The sequence below is a fragment of the Pteropus vampyrus genome, unplaced genomic scaffold (assembly GCF_000151845.1).
Source record: "Pteropus vampyrus isolate Shadow unplaced genomic scaffold, Pvam_2.0 Scaffold171, whole genome shotgun sequence".
In the NCBI taxonomy this organism is placed as follows: domain Eukaryota; kingdom Metazoa; phylum Chordata; class Mammalia; order Chiroptera; family Pteropodidae; genus Pteropus; species Pteropus vampyrus.
In genome coordinates this window covers 162,639-176,383 of record NW_011888952.1, presented here as the reverse complement: position 1 = coordinate 176,383, position 13,745 = coordinate 162,639, and the positions used below count along the sequence as shown (strand labels likewise).

Below are 13,745 nucleotides of genomic sequence, written 5' to 3'. Positions count from 1 at the left end.
TAATAAAAGGTATATACTCATAAAGGCAGAGAAAACTAGAGAGGAGATAGCAGTAGACAGATGTCAATAAAGCTTTGGAAGGTGAAAGGTGGATGGCCCAGTAATAAATAACTTAGCTTTCAGTTTTTCTCCAGTAAGATAAGTACTTGGCAGGGTAGTGGGTGGTGTGGAGAAATTAACAGGAAGTAAGGCAAAACTGTAGAAAAGGTCAGGTCTTGAAAGTATCAGGGACTACTCTAAAAAAAGAGGCATACAGTTGGGCCTGAAAACAGAAGGACTGGCTAAAAAGCATTTATAATGAGCAGTTAGATCAGCAGATCACACTCTAACACACAGTAAGGCAATCAGTCCAGAGGTTTACTTTATGGTGAGACTGAAGCAAGGGACCAGAAGGATTCTAGAGTGTGAGACTCCAGACACAGTTGAATGCTGGGGTGAGGTCCCAATCTTGAGAACAGAAGGTTTAAACTGATTAATGAGAATTTCAGTTCTCTTCCTCCTACTCTTGCAGCCAGGCTTATAACCACCAACATCATCCACCCACCTCCAAGGCAAGAGTTTGAATAGTTCCTCTGGAAAAAAACTGACTGAAGAAAAGACCTACACATACTGACAACTGGAGGGGCCTCGATAAATAGGGTCTCTGCCCAATTACTCTCTAGTAAAAACAATCGAGCTACAAGCCCTCACAAAGCAGAGCTTCCCACGGCATTTTAACATCTCTCTCAAATATGAAAAGACAGCCACGGATGACCAGACATTTGAGAAAGGCCTCTAACAAAAAAAGAAACTCCAAAGAGACAGAGACAATATAGGAAGCAAAAGGAAATATCCTGAGAGACAAAAGAAAACGAAAATCTATAAAATAAGTATTCACAGAAGAGGAAAAAAAAAGCACTTAGAAATTAAAAATGATAGAAATAAAATATATACTAGAATGATTGGAAAATAAGTTTTAAGAAAATTTCCCAGAAATTAGAATAAGAGACAGAAAATAATAATAATAATAATAATAATAAAACTAAACTAAATGTTGTGTCAGCAAATCTGACTGTGACTGCCAAGAGTACAGAAATATAAGTGGGAGAACTGTATGGCAACTGTAATTGAAAAATAAAAAGAAAATTTTAAAAAGAAATATAAGTGGAGGAGAAAATTAAATAATACAAATGAACTACAGCTACATAGAATAAAATGGATCTTAAACACATTCTGCATCAAAAAGGCAAGTCATAGAAGATTACATAAGCTATAAAATTCCATTTTATAAAGCTCCCAAACAAGTAAAACTAAACAATAGTTTAGTGTCACATACATATGCAATTATTTTTTAAAAGTAAAGTGAACGAAATACAAAATTTTATACAGTGGGAGAATCACATATAGAGTTCCATGGAAATGGTAATGTTCCCATTTTTAAGTTGTGTGGTAGGTTCACAGGTTGTTTGTTTGTTATTGTGCCTTAACTTACGTAAGTTTATTTTTATATGAATAAAATACTACATAATAAAAAATTTAAAACAAAGTCAGCTCTTCTCCAATCAGATAAGGACTTGACAGGTTAGTGGGAGGTATAGGGTAAACAAATTTTTGGTTTTTGATGGAAAATATATAGTACTTTTCTAAAACTAATGTTTCCAGATCTAGTCTTCAGAGTTTTCCAGATTGAAAGGACTTTCAAGTACCCAGCCCAATGAATGCCAACAAGACTCACACCAAGGCATATAATTCTAAAACTTCAGGATAACACAGATAACCAGAACACTCGTTAAAATTCTAAGAGAAAAAGAGGTGTTACCCAAAAGATCAAGAATCTTCAGTATGGTGCCAGACTTTTCAACAAACAGGAATATTAGCAGCTAGAAGATAAAGACAAAATGCTTTACAAAATTCTATGGGAAAACTATTTCCAACCTAAAATTCCAGTCAATGAAGTATTAAAGTAAATAAAGTATTAGAGTAAAATAAATAAATTTTGAAATGGGCATCATTTCTGAAAAATTATCTTCCATGTATCCTTTTTCATAAGGCTCCTAGAGAATGTGCTTCATGAAAAAGAAATAAACCAATTAAAGAAGATTACATGAAATGTTTTTTATTAACAGATGAAAGAGTTCCAGGAAAAATGGTGTACAACAGTCTTGTAGAGCAATCAATTCAGACCAGAGAAGTGAGGGCTCCAGGAGATACATCACTAAGAAAAAGATGAAACTGAGAAGAGTACATGTTTTTGAAAATATTGAGAGAAGATTTATAGTTCTTTCAGAATTTGGAGATAACCAAATTATAGATATAAAGAACAGTAAAAACTGAAGCAATTAACTCGAGACACAGAAAAATGTACAAAAAGAGAAATGTAATCATAATATACTATAATTTATACTGGCATAATGTAAACAATATATTGAAATTTATCTGAAATTTTAGTAAGATGTGGGCAGGAGAGATAAGAGATCTAAGTCATTATCTTTACTGTAAGAAATCAATAGATATCTAAAACAAAACAAAAAAATACTATATGCATGTTATTTAGAAAATAGTTAAAAGTTTAAATATGGTTGCTTGAAGGAAGTGGAAAATTGAATAGAAAGTTCAAGTTACTAAAACCCTGTAATGGCATTTTAAAAAAAAAATTTTATACTATGTAATAAACATAAAAAACTTAAAAAAATTTCCTTGGGTTAGAGATGCTGAAAAAATACTTGTTTATGAGAGCCCTGAAAATCTGAAAGATGGGAGATAGTAAATGAGTCTATGAAAATTTCACAAAAATTTTAAAATAGTAGATTCATAAGAAAGTAGGATGTTTTACACTTCTAATTATGTTGCAAAAAGATGGCTTTTAAATTCTTGGTTTCAACAATTCTCTGAAGTACTAAGGACACAGACACGTATCTGAATACTCATGTCTTCATTTCTTTGTTCCTGTAGCTTATTGTTGGCCTAAAGTCACAAATCAATCTTCTTTTGTCAGAATGCTTTTCAAAGCTTCCAGCTGTGATTTCAAAAATGGTACTAAGACAATACAGAATTGTGAAGCCACAGACAGTGAATAAAAGATACAAACAGGAAGAAAAAAAAATCACAAGGATACAAATCTTTAAGGAGAGAGACAGTTATCTATAAAAAAATATACATTCAAACACTTAAATTACACAAAAAAGAATGGCTTTTGATATTTTCCACAATGAGCATGTGATATTGTAATTTATAACATGTATATATTTTGGTCTTCTGTCTCGGTTTCTGTATCACAGTTCCTAAGACTCTTGGAACTTCCTCAGGGCTAAGACGAACTGGAACATCTTTTGTTATAATATTTGGTCTTTCGTCTTTAGTTCCTGAAATAGCTTTGGAGCATAAAAGTGAAATGGGTGTCTTATTATGCATAACAAGCCCCTTACAACTAACTGGAATTTATAATATTAAAATGACTTTTAGAAAGCCCCTAGGTAACCTAAGAATAGGGGCTGGTTGCCAGGGGAACCAACCAAGTGATCAGAGGGTTGGAACTTTCAGTCCTCCCCCGACTCCTGGGAAAGGACAGAGGTACTGAAGATTGTGTTCAAATCACCATAGGCCAATGAGTCAATCAATCGTTCCTATGTAATGAAGCTTCCACAAAAATCCCTAAACTATGGGGTTTGGAGAATTTTCGGGTCGGTGAACACACGGAGGTCCTGGGAGAGAGCATGGAAGCTTACCCTGTGCATCTCTTCCATATGGCTGTTCCTGAGTTATATCCTTTTGTAATAAACCTGTAAAATATTTTCTTGAGTTCTGTGAGCCACTCTAGCAAATTAATCAAACCTAAGGAATGGGTTTGGGGAACCTCCAATCTATAGCCAGTTGGTCAGAAACATACGTGAAATCCTGGACTTGTGATAGGAAGCTGTAGGGGGAGGAGAGGCACTCTTGTGGGACTAAGCTCTTAATCTGTGGAATCTGACACTATCTTCAGATAACATCAGAACTCTATTAAACTGTAGGACACACAACTGGTATTCTAGAAAACTGACTGGTGTGGAGGGTGGAACCCACACATTTGGTAACTAAAAGTGAAGTGTTCTATGCATTTAAGGAGAGAGACACAGGAATATTCTTTCCTTATACAAATATCAATGCCTTTTGCAAAAAAAATTTGTGCCAGTTTCAATGGCAGCTTGTTCTTTTTTAACCTTGTTTTTATACAAATCCCACTAAAAGAGTAAAAATAAAACTACTCAGTAAAGTTAGTCTAGATGTGACAAAGTGTGACTCATCTAAATCAGAAAATTTATTTATTCAAATTGACTTTATTTAGTAAAACACTAGAGCTACAAATCCTCACAAGGATGAAAACAAGATATAACAGTCAAGCTAGTCTTGATTTCTGTGCCAATCCACAAAAGATGACATAGAACTACGAACAAAAAACAAAGGCTACAAATTACAAACTAGTATGTAGATCCAAGTCCGGTAATTTATACTGCAGCCTAAATTCTCGTGAGCTACATTTGGATCATAATACTTTTATTACCATCCTCACAAAACTAAATGTCTGACAATAGAAAATAGCCTGCATTCCATCTTCTGCAGAGAAACATAAGCAAGTTCAACCTATACCCTAAGGCCCTCTGGGCAAACATTCTTAGGAAGAATATATTAATCTTGCAAGTATTTATCTGCTTAAACTTGATTCTTTGGTATAACTCATCATAAATTACATAAAGACAATGTATGACACCTAAGGAATCTGAAAAATAGATGAAAACAATCACACTTAGAATAACAAATTGGGTAATTGTTTTCTTTAGCTGTTCTGCATCCTTGTAGCAGACAACAGTTCCAAAGAAGAGAAAACCTACTCACTGTTGTTCTTTTGCATAGAATAATGTATAGTTGTGCCCTGAAAGACCTACAATCGTCAAAAACAAGTTTAATGTTGGAAAGCCTCTGGTGAACTTAAGCCAGAAAACAGTGTTTACGATATTCTAGCCCTACATTATGATAAGGTGGTTATTTAAATGTGCATGTACATAGCTATTTAACATATGAAACTTCTATTAATAAATCAAGAGTATGCTCCCTAAAATTGTATGTGCTCTAGTAAGTTTCCATTTCACTTAAGTTCTAAAAAACATTTTCCACAGAACCACCACATGGAAGAGGTTACACCAATCTTCAGTTCCTCTGATGCACTACTCCATTATTAGGCTTCTTATAAAGAAATACTCAGAAGTAAACAGATCAGAATTAGGAATTTCTTTCACTTTTATGGCCATTTATCTTGGATATTTTATTTTTAAAAGGAAAGTGCTGCTGAGGTAGAAATCTTCTCAATAAATGCAGGATTAGCCTTAAAAAACAATCTCAAGTTTTGGTGATTCTCGTATTTGAGACTCTTAGATTCATTGGTGAAAGACTTCTGTCTCTGTGATAACAATAAAAGAGTATAGGGTATTACATAAACCGGGAAAGAAAACCACCACCAAGACAGAAACTTAAGCAGTCACTCTGTAGCACTGCAGTCACATTTACAATGCTCAAATCAAGATAAGAATGCAAAGAAGCCCTAAGTTTATTGCTGACTTTGCTAGCTGGATTTCACAAAACCACCATTCTCTCATAGAAAAGAAAAAAGAAAAAGAAAGGGAGTGGGGAAGTAAGTTTTTTTGTTTTTAAGGTAATACAATTTTGAGCTATAAAAGTGAAGCTGTTCAATTTCTACTGCAGAATAGATTATTCTTTCTAAAATAGTAATTTTTTATGTTAGAGGGAATTAACAAATTGAAAATGTTTACTTAGTCATCTGTGATACCATACACTTTAAAATATTGTATATGCATTCTACACCTCCTTTAATGTTTCTTTTTCTCTTCTTTTGGTATAATGAAACAGAGTTAAGTGATAAAAGTCATTGCTGGAACTCCTTACAACTTATATATTTACTCTCCCATATAATCAGGCTTTGGGCTTAAAAAAAAGGCCTTACAACTTTTTCCTATTTGGAGATGGCTTGAGAATCCAAAACCATCAAATTTCTAAAGAAGACAGCAGAGAAGTTCTGAGCAGAAGATTTGGATAAAGAAGTTGAACAATTTCCCAGCATATTCTTGACCCAAATCCTCACCCACAGCCCAACTTTCGTGCAGTGTTTTAAATCTAAGTGTTCAACCTGTGAATTCCTATTAAAAGTCACAGAATCTTAGAAAGAATATCAGAAGTTGTTTAATCCAACTTTCAACTGGAGTCACGGACATTTCCTACCACATGCATGATATGTAGTTCTCCAGCCTTAGCCTGATCATCCCAAGGCAGACTACCTCAAAGCTAGACAGTTCTATTGTAAAATATGTTCCTTTATTGTTTTAGTTTCGCATTCCTACGGCAAGTAAAAATGATTTTCATATTTTCCAAAAGTTCTTTAGAGGGGAATTATTCTAATTTTTAATCTTGGTCTAAATATAGGATACAACCAAGATAATCCAATGGGTTGTGGGAAGAAAACATTATAATTTCCATCTATATTTTGTACTTGATCCTTTTATTTTTTGTTATATGATGTATATAATATATAGGAACAATTATATGTGTATGATTTACAATTAAATATAAAAATGTTGGAGACAGGCTAAAAGGTATAGGTGAGAAAATAATTTGGAGTCCACTACACTCAATAGTTAATGCCCTTTATTTGAAAAAGAAATAGGTCATGGGGAACTACCTATATAATTATGAATCAACAATAGATATTAAATACTCATAATAAGTATATCATCAATCAGGTATCAATTATTTATCATCAGAACTTAATGGCACCCAAATAGTCTTTCAAAATAACAAAATATAGTGGTTACCAGAGGGTAGGGGGTGGGGGAGGAGGGGAGAGATAGACAAGGTAAAGGGAGTCAAATATAGGGGGGACGGGGAAGGTGAAGTGAGTAAAGGGGATCAAATATATGGTAGTTGAAGGAAACTGGACTTTGGGTGGTAATCACACAATAGAATATACAGATGTCAAATTACAATGTACACCTGAAAATTATATAATTGTATTAACCAATAAACTTAATAAAATAAAAAAATAAAAATTAAAAAAATAATAATAAAATAATAATTCTCTTGGCAATAAAGTGCAGAGCTAGTAGCAGAAAAATGGATTATTTGGCTCTCTATTACACATACAAAATGCGTCCAACAACTGTGCACGAACACATACACACCCCCAGAGGGAAATAAAGACCTATGAGGACATCTTTCATCATCCCTCCAACCTGAATCTAAAACTTAAGACTATTTTGACTGAATTTATCTACATTTAAAGGCCTTGGCCAATTCCTCAAAATATTAACATTGGAAGTGATCCCAAGAAGATATCAAGTCCATTTCAATTAATATTTACACGACATGGTTATCCTTGAAATTAGCTTTTCAAGTATACTACTGTTTAGATCATACTAACAAAATGCTTTATTGACCAGATATAGGAAATACTTTGTTTTTAAAGAAAATGTTCATATTATCACAAGTAATATTCTAAAAATAAGGCAACAAAATGAAAAATGAGTCTTTGGAAAGCTGCCATATCTAGAGTCTTTAAAAAGGAAAGCACATTTAGATTACATTAGGTTTTCAAGGCACATTTTCAACTTTTTTATTTAAAACCAAAACAAGCTACTGACCAAAGCAAAAATCCTGAAGTTATTTACTAACCATAGGAATCTCTGCAAATTTCAGAATTTAGGCCAACCTTTGTTAAGAATTAGTTCCATAACCTGGTCGGTAACTAAAAATAAGACTTTGGAAGTGTATTAGGATTAACCCAGAAATCTGTGTTTAAAATACACTGTGAACAGTAAGAATCATTAGTACAATGCAGAAGAATTAGCAATTTCATCAAAGATTACTCTCTCAGTAGTACCAAAGTTATCAGCAGAAGATCTCTAGAAATCATGGTACGAAAGCTTCCTAACATCTTTCCCAAGTAAATTAGTAAATGAATTAATTCTCTGGTACTGATACTAACTAAAAAGGAGGTTTAAGTTCAAATAAAATGGTCAACATCTAATTAAGACTCTAGCTCAGAAATCAAATCTGGAAACTTCTCTCAAACTAAAACAATCTACCCCAAACCAGGAAAGCAATATTCAAATGTGTCATATATAATGCTTTCCAGATTACAAGTGTGTATTGTAGGATCAAAACTAACAACTTCAACTGAAGTACTAGCACTTCAGAATACTACTTAAAAAAAAAAAAAAAAATCAATGCGAAGTCTAAGAAGATCAGGAAATCACAAATATGATGGAAAAGGAACATTTGCTATCTTACTATCCTAAAAAGAAAGAAATTGCTAACAAGAATTTCTTCTTCTTAGGCCTCTATAGACCCAGACCATCCTACATCACCACATCTGATTTCCTGAGAAATACTGTATTCTTTTACCTCAGTAGACTAAAATTTCTATTATTCTGAGCTGGGAATTATTTTTTTAAGACAAAATTTCTTTGGGTTTCAGAGATCACCAGACATTAAAGCAATGTTTTGCGAAAAATAAAAATATGGACCAGTATGACTGAGTATTCAAAATTATGATGTGAAAGAATACCTTAGTGATTGTTTCAGCAGCATATATACTAAAATTAGATCAATATGGAGAAGACTATTGTGGCCCCTGAATAAGGAAAATATTCAAATTTGAAAAATAATATTCATTTTTTTCATGGACTTCTGGGATCCTTAGAGAATTGTTAAAATCACAATTTTAAGTCTGTGACTATCAAGAATCTACTTGATTTAAAGTTTCTCAGGGGAACACAGGCTCCAAATTCATTCAAGCATCTCAAGGAACCCCAGAATCTCCTAGCTATAAGATATTTAAGCCATTCTTTAAGTCAGCTTTCTCTCTGAGTTATCTACTCCAGGACTTACTGATAGCTACAAGATTATTTTTGGCAAGAAGACTCACACCAGCAAAGAATAGTGGTCAAAAGCATGAGTTCTGGAGCTAGAAAAACTTGGTCCTGACATCCAGTAACTTCTAAGTGAATCTGACAAATGATTTCAACCTCAAGATTCTGTTTCCTCACTTACTGTTTTTGAGATAATAATACTTCACATAATAGTGTCTGTATTGAGGATTCACTACTGCATTCTAACACTTAGAATGCTTGATCGATAAATATTTGTTGAATTAAAAATAAAAAAAGAATAACCCAGGGAAAGAACTATTCAAAGACACACAATGTGAAAGCAATTCAAGCCTGCAGAGGCATTACATATTCTGACTGGCCTTAATTGGAGAAATATAGGGAACCAGATTTCAGTTTAATAAGTTGGGTTTGTCTAAGAGAGGCATCCACAAATAGAATGGGCTTCTTAGGTCAGATAACCACTGGGGGAGAATGTTATAGAGCTGAATAAAATGACAATAGAAGTCCCTCCCAGCCTAAGATGTTGTATTAATAAAAGGCTCAAAAAGAAAAGTGAAACTTCAATACTCTTCTTTTAACCCTCCAGATGGCTACAACAACTTGGCAAGGGAAAAATAACCAAAAACAGAATTAAAAATTATCATTGCTACTAACTACTAGATTACCTGCTAGTGAGATTACCTGGAAGCAAAGAAAAATCAACCAAATACCTTTCTTTTCTTACTTTAATGCATTGTTTGGAGGTTAGGAAAATTGTGGTGACTTCTCTTGTGGTCTTTAGACAAGATATGGAAAGCAATGAAAAATTTTTATTTCTTTTACCTAAATTTCTATTTTATTCTTCTCTACTATAACAGTTAGTTATCAGGCTTCAAATCTTGCTTTGTTAAGATATTTGTTTCAGTTTTTTCCTTAAGTGTTTTAGGAAAAATAGTTTACTTAGATGTATTTTTCAACTAATTTGCAGGTTAGCAACTTTTTGGCAGTCTAGATCCTTCTAAGATCTTCTATACTCTCTGTCTTTATATTACACTTTTCACACTAAGTACATGATAAAAATTTACAATATTGAGTCATTTGTGCTGTGGTAGAATAAGCAAAGAACTTAGACTCAGTCATATTAGCTCTCTGGTTTTAGGCAAATTTAAAAATTTCCCTAAGCTCTTATTACCTCGCTGGTAAAAATGGAGATCGGATCTACCTCAAAAAGCTCACATGCAACTTAAATGAGAGAGAGAGAGAGAGAGAGAGAGAGAGAGAGAGAGAGAGAGAGAGAGAGAGAGAGAGAGAGAGAGAGAGAGAGAGAGAGAGAGAAGGTCTTGCATACATGATATGCTCAATAAGCTGAGTATGATCCCATATAATGATATTAAAACAAATTCATTTCCACGAAACATTCCTACAAAGATTACTACCAACTACCTGAAAAAAATTGTCAATTATTAAATGAATCTTAAAATTCTTAACTATAATTCTGCAACATTATGTTGTGGTTAATGTGAGACTTAATTTGAGCTCTCTTTTCCCACCATATCCGTCAACCTCACAACGCAGAAATAGCTCCATGGAGACTGTTTATTTAACTGGCTATCTCACGAAATCGAAAAGGCTTTATCTTAGATACTGTAAATAATTAATTACTTTTTTCTTATTATTTTGTTTAGATATCTGAGAATCCAAAATGTTACTGCTCATATTTTAATGAACAGTATTAAAATAACTCTAGAGAATCATTATTTATTTCCACTGCTACTCATCTGAAAAAGATGACAAGTTATTTAAAAGTAATAACATAAGAACCGCCCCCCCCAAAAAGAAAAAAAGAAACCAAACGAGATAGTGATGAAATCAGCCTTTGTCAATGCTGTTAGAGTTCTAACCTCTTCCAAACAAGCTGATCTCATTACCAATATCTGAAGAGGAAAAACTTTCTTTTTCCCTTTTCTTGTCCCCTGCTCAACAGAACTAGTGTTCTTTGATTCTATGACATGGTCAACAGGATAAAGAGGTAAGAATGCTGAACACAAAATCAGAGGTAACCCAGGGATCTGTAATAGCACTCATAATTAGTTGTATAACTTCAGGCAGGTTTTAATATCTTGCACCTAGAAAATGAGAAGCTTGGTTAGGATTACCCCTATGAGTCTTTGCTAATCACTTGGCAACAGCCAGTGATCTACTGGCTGAAAATCACTTGTGTTGCAAGAGATTCATTTTGTAATGTAACGTTTCTTAATTCTTCATTTCCTCATTATTACAATTTTGAAATCTGGGTCAGGGCTCATCCCAGTAAGATATTACTATGATAAAATATACTTGTCAGTTCTTAATAAATATTTGACTTGACCTTTGGCTAGAAATACGAATATTTTTATAACCTATAAACCAACAAATCCTTGTTAATTCTTTTTGTAAAGAGGGTTGTCATAAAATTTTAAACATCTTTTATATATGTTAAATGATTCTATTAATATATTTTCAAAATCTGTCTATAAAATGAGACATAAATTAATGCATAATATATATGTATATGCGTATATATAGTGATACACACACATACATACATACATACATACATATATACATATATATATATATATATGTATATATGTATGTGACTCTGAAGTATGAAAGTTCAGAAGTGAAATGTAGTCTGCTCCCATTGACTGACAAGATCATAGGTCAAGATGATATAACATCAAAATAAGTCAATTTTTAACAAATACTTACTAAGCCCAACATTGTGTTAATTTGGCCAAAGTCACCTTTCTTGAGATAAAATGTTATACTATGATCTCTGAAGAAAAATCAATCTGTTCTAGTGATTACCTTATATATGATTCTGGTCTGTTCTTATGTCTCTCTGTATCTCTACCTAGGAGTCTAGAAGCTAACAGTTACAAGGCAAGACCCTGTAACAGTGTTCTGGATAAACAAAAGAGTGGTAGACTTTCCATGCCAAAATTCTCTTCCCTCAATCCTAAGATTCAAGGCTACTGATAAAGTACCCAAATCTCTTGTGAATAAAAGTAGAAAGCAGAAGTTAGGTCACTTACTATATTCCTTTAGAGGTCTAATTACTCTAAAGTCTGTTTCTATTTTCTAATATAAAGGAAAAGGTTAAATTGAACTTAAAGAGTGAACCTGACAGTGTATTTATACTACGTTGAGCCTTCATTATAAAACCTGCTGCTTGGAACAGAAGGAATGTAACTCAGATTTAAAAAAAAAAAAAAAAAATGTTTTTTTAAGAAGCATCCCTATGATGATAAACTGCATGACAAATTTACCAAGGTTAAGAACACCCTATCTATACCTTTAATTTCACTCTTAGGAGGACCACATTAAATGTCAACACACTGAGGATAATCACAGTATCTTTTGAGCCATAGTGTAAATATACTATATTAAAAGAAACACACATTCTGGACTTCTGAGCTGGGGTCGATAAACCTAAAAATTACATGCTCTGGCAACCACATTTTGCTCTATGAAGTACTTTTAACAGAGAACAATTAAAAAGCCAAAATACATCTTCATCTCTGACTTATTCCTACTTTTCCAGCCTCATATTATTCCCTTGACAGGGAATAAAATGTTCCCTTTGATAATGTCAGCTATCTAAATATACAGAATATAGAGGTCCCTATTGATTTCATCAAACAATACAATTTTTCAATTGTTTTATTGGAAAATGAACATTATCTTACTAGCTCTCCCAAGCAAATCTTTGGGTTTCCATTGTCTATTCCATTTCCATAGTTATCAATTTGGTTCAGTATTTACAAAAAACACCTACTACTACTATCTCATAGGCACTGTACTCAATCCAGCCCATATCCTAATGATCTCCTGTACCAGTTACTCATCAAGTTATAATCCCCTGTTTATCAACATCCTTGTCAGCAGGAGAGTCATACCTTCACTTCTGAGTACTGATCCTAGCCTAGAGGCACCACCTGGTGGTCAGCAACAGAAATTACCCTTCCCACTAATTTCTTCCCCCTTGGGAGAACAGAACACCTGAGCTTTCTGGTTTTGCTCACAGTTCAACTAATTCGCTCTTAGAACTCTCCTTTTCATTTGAACAGAGCAGAATACCACCTTGCTATGATTTACCACGGAGGGCAGAGTCCCTCATTTATTAACCTTAGGTAATCCACAAACTCTAAGACTACAAATTTGTTACTGGTTAAAAATAGGAAGAATGGGTTTTTGAGAGCTACTTCAAAGATGAACTCCAGACAGCAGCAGGCATTGAGCTCTGAGTGCCTTTTCCGGTGTTGGCCTTGGTTGAGAAGTCCTCCTAGGCAGGCCAAGCCCCGATTCCATTTTGTGTAGATATTGGCCAGTGGGAAAAGCAGTCTGAAGTTTCTGCTGCATCTTCTACTTCTGAGGTGCCAGCCTGGAGGCAGAGAAAGCAGCTGAGGCAGTGTTGCATGGGACTTCCAGCGTAGGAGAAAGGTGACAGATGGTGCCTTCCCCCGTCCCCTACCCACAGCTATCCAATTCTGTTGCAAGGAAAATCCACATGTCAACCTGGAAACCATGATTCTATCAAGTGTGGTTCATTCAGCCTATTCATTGTGAAGCCATCCTAACATTTTGGGCTCTTGGCCACCTAAGCGTGGAAATTATCAGAAAGAAAAATCCTACCTCCCCTTCTTCCCCCACCTGCCTGCTCCAATCTTTTCTTCTTTACTCTAATTTCCAGATTTAGCAAGGCATTACAAAAAATTCCCTTTCCATCCATATTGCAAGTAACCCATAAAACTTCCCTAATTGCAGTCTAACCCATTTCCCATTTCCCAGAGAATACTCGCCGGTGGC

General features: G+C 34.0%; 1 protein-coding gene and 1 non-coding gene across 6 annotated transcripts in view; one reads left to right on the top strand and one right to left on the bottom strand.

Annotated features, from left to right (window-relative positions):
• Positions 1 to 13,745, bottom strand: part of TMCC1 (transmembrane and coiled-coil domain family 1) — a 185,777-nt gene that overhangs the window by 108,144 nt on the left and 63,888 nt on the right. The gene's annotated exons all lie outside the window — the stretch shown is intronic.
• On the top strand, positions 8,599 to 8,701 carry LOC111746017. Its single transcript, XR_002782877.1, has one exon. It is a non-coding gene; the product is annotated as a U6 spliceosomal RNA (small nuclear RNA).